This window comes from Alligator mississippiensis, chromosome 1 (genome assembly GCF_030867095.1).
Source record: "Alligator mississippiensis isolate rAllMis1 chromosome 1, rAllMis1, whole genome shotgun sequence".
Classification (NCBI taxonomy): domain Eukaryota; kingdom Metazoa; phylum Chordata; order Crocodylia; family Alligatoridae; genus Alligator; species Alligator mississippiensis.
Genome location: NC_081824.1, coordinates 12817264 through 12828965, shown reverse-complemented (window position 1 = coordinate 12828965; position 11702 = coordinate 12817264).

Sequence of the window (11702 nt, the reverse complement as noted above, 5' to 3'; positions counted from 1 at the left end):
TGCTGTTGAAAAGTTTGGTAAGCACTGTCTTAACATCTGGATTGTCCACACGTTAACACCTGTAACTAGTTTAAGCACCCTTTAGGTGACTTGAAGTTATGCCACTCCAGCCTAGGTTTATCTCTGATGCATGTTACCCAGCTTGTGTTATGCTAAGGTGTAGCCACCCTCTCTCCCCCCTTCCTCTGCTGATCTAGGTCAGGCCCGCTGCCCACTCCCTCCCTCCCTTCCCAAACTTGAGCTAACACTTAACACCCATCAACATTTGTGTGCCTCGCATTGTAAGGTGTGTAACGAGGCCCTCAGACTACCTAAATCACCTCCTGGTGATGGGTGAATAGCTGGCATCAAGGGGACGATCTTGCTAGAGATATCAGCTGTTTGTGTCATTCCATTTCCACCATGTTCTTTGTTCCCAGACAGGGTGTTAAAGGGTGTTGCAGACATTGATCTTTATTCCTAAAGCGGCTGTTGTGTGATGCTCCACCTGTGTGTTGGGCTGCTTTGGGGGTTAGTGAGAAGGTAGAGACTTTGGTGATTTCAACATGCTGATATACTTCACTCTATCTCTCCTTTTCGCCCAACCCAGGCTGATTCAGTTTGAATGATACTGGGATCTGAATGAGAGCCAGCTGGCTGGACCTCTGTCTGGCTATTATTGAGATGATATTGGCAAGGTTGGGAAGAAAATAATGAGAATATCTGTCCCTTTTACTGAGATAGTATGTGCCATTTGTTCCAGGAGCATGCTCAGGAGCTTTCTGGAGCATTAATATTGATTTTTTTCAAGAAGCCTTGAATTTTTTTTTTGAAAATGCTAACAAAAAGGTTCTCCCACAGAGTCTCAGGAAATGGAGGGTGTCAGCTGGGAGCCTCAGGTGCCTGTACACCAATGCCAGGAGCGTGGGGAACATGCAGGAGGAGCTAGCCCTCCTGCAAGGGACTTGATTGTCATGGGCAACTTCAATTACCCAGACATAGATTGGGAGGAATACTTGGCTAGGTTGGGTCGGTCATGTAGCTTCTTAACTGTAATCGAGGAGCTCTTTCTGACCAAGGAAGTGCAAGGGCCAACCAGAGGTATTGCTCTCCAAGACTTGGTCTTGGCCAAAGGAGATGATCTGGTGTGTGGCTTGAACATTGAGGATAGCCTGGGTGGCAGCGATTGTGAGCCCAACAGGTTCACCGTCCACTGCAAGCCTGACAAATCAACTAGCAGGATTGAAGTCCTGGACTTAAAAAATGCTGACTTCAGCAGGCTCAGGGCATTAGTAGGGGAGGCAATGCAGGACCAGGGATGGAAGGTGAATGGGGTGCACAAAGAGTGGTCATTCCTCAAAGACACGATCCTCGAAGCACAAAAGAAAACTGTTGCCATGAAGAGGAAAGGTAGCAGAAGGGCTGGCAAGCCCTCCTGGCTCAATAGGGACATTGCAGTCCTCTTGAAAAAGAAAAAGAGGTGTACACACAGTTGAAACTAGGAACAGTCCTCAAGGGGGACTATACAACAGTGGTCCGCACTTGTAGGGAAATGATCAGGAAAGCTAAGGCGGTGACTGAGTTTAAGTTTGCCAAGGGAGTCAAGGACAATAAGAAGTCCTTCTTTAGGTATGTAGGGAGCAGAAGGAAAACAAATGGAAGCGTGGGGCACTTACTTAACATCTCAGGACAGCTGGTAATAGACACTCAGGAAAAAACTGAACTCCTGAATGCCTACTTCGCTTCAGTATTTCACCAGACCAAGGGGAAAGACAAGCAAGATAAGGATCACAGGGGGCATCGTGGGAATGGTAGCCTTACCACTGTAGCTGCTGAGCTGGTGCAATACCAACTAGAAAAGCTAGACATTTATAAGTCAGCAGGACCAGATGGACTTCATCCAAGAGTGCTGACGGAGCTGGCTGAGGTCATTGCGGACCCCCTGGCAAAACTCTTTCAGAAATCATGACGCTCAAGGGAGATCCATGAGGATTGGAAGAGGACCAACATTGTGCCCATCTTCAAGAAGGGGAAGAGGGAGGACCTGGGCAACTACAGGTCAATCAGCCTTACCTCCATCCCAGGGAAAATCCTGGAAAAACTCATTAAAGAATCTGTGTGCGATACATTCATTGAGGGTAAGATTGTGAATGACAGCCAGCATGGCTTCATCGCAGGTAGGTCTGGTCTTACCAATCTCATCTGCTTCTACGAACAGGTCTCTCATCACCTGGACACAGGAGACAAGGTCGACATTATATACCTAGACTTCCAAAAGGTTTTTGATCTAGTATCCCGCAATATCCGTGTGGAAAAATGGGAAGATTGTGGACTTAACTGCTCAACAGTTCAGTGGGTGGAAAACTGGCTGCATGGCAGGACCCAGAGAGTTCTCATGAACTGATCTGTGTCATCCTGGTGAGAAGTGGCCAGTGGTGTCCCTCAGGGGTTCATGCTTGGACCGGTGGTTTTCAACATCTTTATCAATGATTTGGATGTGGGAGTGAAAACCTCGCTTGCCAAGTTTGCAGACAACACCAAGTTCTGGCATGTCCACGTTCCCCCAGAAGAAGGTTGCAGATACAGACAGACCTGGACAGGCTGGAGAGTTGGGCGGACCGGAACCAGATGAAGTTTAACACTGGAGGCAAACATCTTGGGGCAAACAATCCCCAACATACCTACAGGCTCAGTGGTGACAATTTGACTTGCACCACGGTCAAAAGGGACCTAGGGGTAGTGATTGAACATCGCGTGAACATGCTGTTCACCAGGACACCCCTGGGGAAGACCAGGATCAATGGATACAAACTCCTGGAAGGCCGCTTCAGGCTCAATTCCAGGAAAAACTCCTTCCCAGTCAGGGTGTCCAGACTGTGGAATAAACTCCTTCCAGAGGTGGTGCAGTCACCTGCCCTGGAAATCTTCAAAAGGAGACTGGACAGTCACCTTGCTGAGGTCACTTAACTCCAGTTGTCTTTTCCTGCCTAGTGCAGGGGGACTGGACCTGGTGATCTACAAGGTCCCTTCCAGCCCCTGACAATCTACAAATATTCCGAGGATTGGAAGAAAGTGCCAAAAGTTTAACAGGATAAATAACCTGATTAATTACATGCTTATCATTCTGACATTGATCACAGGCAAAATAATGAAGTGACTCATATGGAACTCCATTAATAAAGAATTAAATGAGCTTAATGTAATTAACGTTATTCCATACGGGTTTATGGATAATAGGTCTTGTCAAACTAAGTTGATATAATTTTTTAATGAGATTTCAAATTTGATGGATAAAGGCAATAGTGTTGATGTAAGAGACTTCTGTAACATGCTTGACTCTTTACCACATGCATTTTGATAGATTAACTAGAAGGATAGGAAATCAATGCGTCTCACAGCAAATGGATTACAAACTGGCAGTGATAGTAAAAGGGCATCCTCAGTGAGTGGATGTATTTCTAGAGCGGGTTGCACAGGGATGAGTTCTTGACCCCACAAAATAGTTATCAACTGAGAAGAAAACATCAAATCATTACTGAGAGATTTTTGTTTTCAAGTGATGCAAAATTGGTGGTAAATTGAGGTAAATAATGATGACAATTGGTCATTGATGCAGAGATCTGGTTTTCTTGGTGAGTTCAGTACAAGCAAATAGTAGTCATTTCAGTATGGCCAAATATGAGGTCATATATCTAGGAACATAAGCATAAGTCATACTTTTCAGGTGGCAAACTATTCTGGCAAGCAGTGACTGGACAAGACATTGCAGTCATTGCTAATAACAGGAGTTCCCACTGTGATGGGTTGATTCAAAGAGTTAATATAATCATTGTTTGTACAAATGGGGAAACCTTAAGTAGAAGTAGAGAGATGTTGTTGCTTCTGCATTTGGCAGTGGGACAACTGATACTAGAACGTCTTGTCCATCTCTGGTACTCCCACTTCAAGAAGGGTGTTGAAAAATTGTCCAAGATTCAAAAAAAAGCCACAAGAATGATTATGGGTCTGGTTCTCAGGAGATCTTAATCTATAGACCCCTGCATGGCTTGAGACTTAGCCTGTCCCAGTGCCTGTCCCAGTGCTATATTGCCACCCACAGCTTCTACAGATAACAGAAATGCTCAGAGAAGTCCCCTCTGTACAAAAGAGAAGGGGCTGCCAGTTTGTGTGATCTATGATGGGTACGCAACTTTGGAAGCTTAGCTTGCAACAGCGACTGTCCGGCCGTGCTGCGCAGCTTACCTGTCTACCCTGTCTTTTGGAAACCAGGCTGATAGTTGAGAGAGGGAAAAGGGAAAGGAAGAGAGTATTGCTGGTTTGATTTTTACTCCGTTTTCTTTTGGTCTGGTGTGTCGTGTGGGTGATAGAACCGCTCCTTCCTTTTCTCTTCGTTTTAGATTACGTTTTTAACCAGAGCACCTGGGGCTGACAATAGAAAATTTTCAAGAGTATATTTTTATGAATCTAAAAATAAAATAATGAAGCAAAACATAAAACTAGGTGTGTGGTTATCTTCAGATGACACCCTGAGGCTTTACTATTGTGTTTCCAGCTGCATGAACCTATGAACCTAGTCATAAATAGGTGGGCATGGGGAGCACAAAGAAGCACAATCTCTCTCTCTCTCCTGCACAAATGCTTTACAGGGAGATGAGAAAATTCCTGCAGTCTTCAAATCCAGTAGCACTTTTATCTGGGTGAAAACTGAGTATGTAAAGATTTCAGGAAAAAAACAGTGTCCACTGCAGAGTGATCCTGATTCTGCTCACATTTCTCCTAGTGCAAACAAGTAACTTGTGAAGTCAGTGGAATTAAAACAAAGTGCTCAGCTTACATCTTTGCCAGTAGAGTTTAAGAAGAAATACTGCTATCTCTAATTGTACCCTAATATTTTAGCACCAGGCTGCATGATAACTAAACATTTAAATACACTATATGCAAGAATAAGCAAGACTTGGGCAGCTGGCTTTAATTCCACACAGGTATACTCTTATGAGAAATACCCTTGCAGTAACTGTTTATATCCTTCTTTTTTCATGTCCATGTGACAAGGGATTTAGCAGATTTCACAGATTTGTTGGAATATGACAGGCTGCACCATGAGCACTTTGGCTATGGCTTCAAACTTGCAACCTCTGGCCTGTCAACTGTGTACCTTAGTGCCGGCACCACCCTAGCCCCCTGCTTTATTTATAGATAGATAGATAGATAGATAGATATAATTCTATAGATATAGATATATATGTGTTTGTGTGTGTGTATCTATGTGTGTGTATATATATATGTGTGTGTGTGTGTATGTATACACACATGAATATAAATGTTATTTCTATGAAGTTTTTGAGGAGGAATTTTCAGAGGTGCAGAACTGCTGCCATTTAAGCCATCCACAGACCTAATGTGATTTCAAAGATTATGCAGGTTTTTTGTAGCACTGTGTTAAATCCATTGGTCTCTGCTGGTTAATTTGAGGCAGTAACTCACATCATAACACACCAGTGAGGTCAGAGAATAGCATATACCTTCTGATTTGGAAAATATCATGCACTCAATGGCTGTAAAAGACATAAAGTTCTCTTTCACCTGCTCTCACATAATCATTAACTAGAAGAGATATGGGGTCCAACCCCACCATAGATTTGCACGTGCAGCCTCCCACAAAGTGGAAGGGATGAATGCTTTGTTTACTGAATTGTTTTTGAAGCCATGTATAATGACGGAAGGACATTGAGACAAGTTATCGCTACCAGCTTCATTCCCCATGTTACAGGCTGGGGCCATCGCATGTTGTTGGTCATTTTTTTTGGTATGCTATTTGTGGTACAAAGAAAGGGGAGGTTTTTTCATTTTTAAGTTCATCAGGGTGCTTAGATTAATATGGAAAATGAACTGTCTGATACGAGGGCATCCTGATACTGGAGCACTTGCACTCCTTCATTAGAGGGAGGTAGTATCATAGTATCATAGTAGCTAGGGTCAGGAGGGACCTGAACAGATCATCTAGCCTGACCCCTGCCGCAGGCAGGAATGAATGCTGGGTTCACAAGACCCCAGACAGGTGATCATCCAACCTCCTCTTGAATTTGCCCAAGGTAGGGGCGAGGACCACTTCCCTGGGAAGTTTCCTGATCAGCTGAGAGGGAGTTAGCAGGTGTCCCCAAGCAGTGACTCACGGCCCTAGTGTTTCTTTTTCACTTGTAACAAGAAGTGAGTGAGATTTGGGAGAAGTGCAGCCTGTATCTAGAGCAGGTGCAACAACAGCAAGCACCACCAGAGATTCACTTGCCCAGCTGAGTCGGTGCTGATTCTGACTACGCCCCAGCCTGGAGTAAGGGGGCACAGTGGTACTGATGGTGCCACAGGTGCCTTCTTTTAGCCGAGATGTCCAGCAGAGATCCTGGCCCTCTGTGGTGTCATAGGTAATTCCCATCGGGGAAGGATTGTACTGCCTCTCTGTCTAAGCAAAAAGCCAATTGGAATTACTATGCACACATTTCTCACTATCAGCTTTACAACATTCATGTCCTGCCACTCTGCCCAGTTAGTCCTGCAAGGAATGCCAGTGGAAACTGTCAGCTGCTTCTCTTTGCCTATTCGATTTGGGGACTCAGTAGTGGGTTTGACTCTATTAATCCACAGGCAGAAGCCAGCAGAGAACAATTGAAGGGACCCCGTGAGAGTCCACTAGATGTATGTCAGTGTCCACACTAGAGGTCACTATATTTCTTTATCATCCTCATCACCATCATTATCAATTAGTTAATTTATCAAGAGTCAGTTGTGCTAAGGGTCCTGCATACTTCCAGAAAGAGACTGTCCTGAAAAGTTTATAATCTGGAGGCAAAGCAGCTGGAGGGTAAGAGATACAGTATGCAAGCTGAAGACTGGGCACTGAAGCATAGGGACGTCAAAGGCCAGTACCTATAATTCACCTGGAACAGAGGATTCCTGATTACCGCTCCTGGTCCCCAGAGCTGTTTAATGCAAATGGATAAGCAGGCTTGGCACCCTCTTCAGCTGAGTGCCCTAGCCACAAGCCTACAGAGTCACGCACTACTGGTGCTTTCTCTCTCCCTGTCTCAATAAGTCTTGAATTCTCTACTGCACGGGGCTCGGTTTCAACAGGAGGGTGGAGAGCACCTGCACGCACATCAGCCTCTGAGCCTGGAGGGCAGAGTGCTCTCCTCGGAGGGGTGGGTTTGGATACCCACCTCAGGCTGAGGCACAAATTGCACCCAGGCCCCCACTTCCCAGGACCAATGTATTGGGGCAGGGAAAGCATCTTGCTATGGCTCTAAAAGTTAGAAGATGAACCTTGTTCTAGGCACCTGCCAAAAGTTGCCTCTGTGCACCACAAACATAAAGGGAACCTGGCTATTTAGAGTGGGGAGTCAGAGGTTGCTGGACGCAGTGCTAGGCTCATCCCTGGCATGCTGTAGGCCAGAAAAGCTGGCTTTTCAACCCTTTTAGGCAAATGCATCCCTTCCTGAGTGAGGACCCTGTCACTGTGGATTAGTTTTGCTCTAGTAATACCTACCGCAGGCGTGACCAACCTGTGTGGCATGTGCCACAATTGGCACAGGCAGCCTCTGTGTGGGGCACATGGCAGATCAAGGAGGGAACGGGCAGCAGAGCAGCAGATGGGCCAGACTCAGAAAGCAAAGCAGCAAATCAGACAGGGAGCCCAGGGAAGGAAGCAGAACACAAAGTGGCAGAGCAAACAGAGCATCAGGCTGGGAGCAGAAAGGAGAGCAGCAGATCAGGCAGAGAAAGAAAAGCGGAGTGGCACTTCAGGTGGGTGCAGGGCTAATTTGTGGCACATCTGTCAAAAAGATTGCCCTGGTGGATCCTGAGTCCCTCTGGGGGTGTAAGCAGAGGACTCCCTCATTTCTACGAGGCTGAGGTGTGAGCCAGGCATGGAGCTGCTGAGCTCTGTTGAGACTGGGGAAGCTCTGTGTCAGGGCTATACCCGTGGGGTTTAGGCAACTGCTAAATGGGGGTTTTCAAGACTGATGTTTTACACTGAGGTATTTCAATCCCACCTAACTCCTTTATTGGCCCTGGCCCTACATGATTTGCCCAAGAGCATGTGGGAAGCCTATGGCAGAACCAACTGGCTTTTGCTTAGGTAAGCCAGCAGCACAACCCTTCTGCTTGAGAGAATTGCCTGTGGGAGGTCAATATATCTCTAAGGGCCAGAAAATGCAACCAGAACTCATAGATCTCAGTCTAGTGCATAGGCCACAGCAATGACTCCTAGCCATTGTATAGCATTTTTCCTCTGTAGGCTTCAAAGTGCGAAAAAGTATCATTTGTTCCAACTTACAGATGGACTAAGACATGGAGGAGCAAAGCGGCTTGATCACAGTCATCGACAAGACCTTTTGCAGAGTGAGTGAACCCCAAGTGTGCAGAAACCCACACCAGTGCCCACCCTGATCTCAGCTTGCCTCTTCTTTTGGGTAGTAGGCAGGGAGCTTTGAGCAACCTTATGCTGTAAGGTGCCATAGAAATGTAAGAGTTCACATGAGTACAAGCAGGGGCACAACAGGCTTTCTTGTTTTCTGCTTGCAATGTCAAGATTAGGTTCTTCTCCTTCTAATGTCAACAGTTACATGCAGGACCCAGTGAGAGAAAGAAAAACATGCCCTTCGAGGTCTCATCAAAGGCTGCCATCTCAGAAAAAGGTGAAAGGGCCGTCGCCCAGGTCTTTCATTCACGCTGAGCCCTTAAACCATTGCTACAGAGAACAATCATCCGTGATCGTTGAGCTTCTCCATTTGTGGTTGTGTGATCCAAGAATGTAGTTATATTCAGCAGTAGGGGGAGACGGCAGCCTTGTCTTGTGAGTCTGGGGAAAGACCCGAGAAAATATCTAGGCTGAAGGGGGTAGAAGCTCAGTGAGAGACAGTAGCAGATCCAGGGGTCTGCAGTGGTGCAGTTATACTTGTCTTTCCTTCCTGCTCCACCCAAAGTTTAAAACCCACTGCACAGGAGAGGCAGTGGCATTTCTATTCGAGCAGCACTGAAGGACTGAACTGATTTCATGACTCATTACAATCTACCTGATTCCTGCTAACCTCTCTTGACTTCAGAGGTGTTAAGGACCCTCTCTCTCTTTTAATAGTCTTGAAGTTCTGTTTTTCTTTTGCCTCCTTTCTTCTGCATTTCTGCTGTCTGCTAGCCATCCCTAGTAATATCTCTCTTCTGTTTCGTAGTTCTGTAGACTTTTTTAGCTCTAGCTAAAAACGTAAACTTAGGTGTGGTAATATTAACTCCAGTGTAGAAATGACTGGCACGGAAGTACTGGAAGCACTGTCAAGATGCTCAGTAAAACTAGATTTTGTTTTATGAATCAGAATGAGATGTGCAGTTAACTAGAGTGACTACAGGACGAATGACACGATATCTTTTGACTATTTTTTGCCTCGTTTGTGTTAAATTTAATGTATAATTTAGCAATTTGGTACCCATTCCAGTAAAATTATATTTGGTTTTGCTTTGATCTTAAGCTGAATAATGTAGCACTAGGCTTTTAGCATATTAGTAAAGCTTTTAGTTTCTATTTAACTAGAGAAAAATGTGTTGTGTTGAACATGATGCTGTGCCACACCATTTGCACCCCTCCCCCACTTTTAAAATCCTAGATCTGCCCATGGCAAGAGTAAATGTTTATAGATCCCATTGGATCAATGGAGCCAATTTGCACCAACTGAGAATCCATGCAAAGCAACTTAGGACCAGATCCTTGGTGTACATTGGCACAAGTACATTTATTACAATGGAACTGCACTGACCTAAATCAGCTAAGCATCTGGTCCCAAATATTTATTGCTCCTCTTGGGCACTCCAAGATATACTGCAAAGGACCCCTTGCTAAAAATAGAGCATCTTCCTCCCAGGAAACAGTGAGAGTACAAGCAGCCCAGTGATGGGGCTGGCTAAATAGATAGACCTTTACATGATGATAATAAAAAATAAAAGAATTATGACCCTGGAAGGACTCCAAGTTATATTTTCCTTCCCAGTATAGAGATCTGGGATATTTTAGTTTACATCTTGATAGTTTTTATTGGGCGATAATTTATAAAGCAGCTGATGCTGGCATAATCAGCTTAGTACTACTTTTTTTTTCTTTTTCTGCTCAGTAGTGTTATATTTATTGGCTTGTTAAGCTTGATTTTAGCAAGGTGCCACTTAAGCCAATCGGACCGGACTTTGAAAATCTTTTGCAAGTGCCATTTCACTGTGCATTTCTCCTCCTCAGTCATGCTTATATCCCCTTCTGTTTAAGGGGTCCAGTGTCCTCTTCTAGCTAAAAACAATATTTTCCCCCTGAATATCCTTGATGACTTTGACTTTTTTAAAACACTTGTGGCCCTCTCTCTCTTCTTTGTCTGAGGAAATGACAAGATGAGGGAAAAGCCAGAGTGACGAGCGCACATGAGACCTTTCACAGCTGCAGAGGCACAGTTCAAATATTGTTAAACTGACTACAGAGGTCTAAGCAGAGTTCAACAGGTTATCATTTTCCTCTTGCTTGATTTGTGGTTATACTGATTCAGTAACTGTAAAGAAATTAGTTCCGGACGAGACAGGAACTGGTAAGAAAAAGCCAGCAAAGACAGAGGTGTTACTAACGAGTACACTTTATTTTCCTTTCCTACAAGGGAAATTAGCTCTGTCTTGTCCTAATATGTCCCTCCTCAACCATTATGTACTAATCAGTGGCAAGGCTGTTTTTTGAACATGGGCAGGGAAGAGGTTTGTTTTAGAGTCTTTTTCAGCAATTTCCCCATCGTGTCTTCAGTCATCTGCCACTGAATACAGAGCTGATCAGCTGCCTGCTTTACGTTTCCATCTTCCACCAAGCTGCTGCTTGATTGCTAGGTATGAGTGGGTACGTATGTGCACGTGAGGCACAGAAGAATTAGGTATGAATGAAGCCATCGGGTCTGAAACACTGCTCAACTTGTCTGAAAACCAAACATGAATCCCAGCTGTACAACTGATCCAACCACAGGCCCAGTATAAACTACTGAGCTCCACTAGTTTAGTTGTGCCCACTCACTGTACGGCAATAGGGAATTGGTCCTCCTGCCTATATAAAAGACCCGTTGTACCTTCCATCATGCTGACTTCCAGGGTGTGGTTCTCCACTGGTATAAATAAACTGGACTTCAGTGGAGCTACAGCTATTTACATCTGCTAAAGCCCCAGTGTTTTGGGCAGATGTAGACTAAGAAAGAATGAGGATGAAATCTTTGTATGAGTGTAGCATATTGGGACCCAAGGGGCAGCCGTGATGGCCCCTGGTGGCTACGTAACCATGTCCCCTCTGCCTCTAGGGTGCCTTCCCTTCTGGCCCACCCACCATGCCTTGATGTGATAATAGGATTAAAAAGGAGGTTGTCCACAGGCCTTAGCGTGTGCCCCAGTCAAGGTGAACCTGCACTGGGGTTCCCTGGCACCCTACTGGTCTTGACTACACTACTCCCAGGTCCCTTACTGGGCCTCCCTTGACCATGCCACTGTATGGTACCAATAGCCTTAGGGGCTAATCGCATGGCTCCATTCCTCCCCTACACCATGCCCCAAGCCTCGTGGGTTTTGCTGTATCATTACTCCTGTTGGGGCTTTGGCCTCCTTGGCCACCCCCACCTTTTTCTTTTAGCCTGCACCCACTGTATTGGACCTAGCTGTAAGGCACCAGCTCTGGTCTA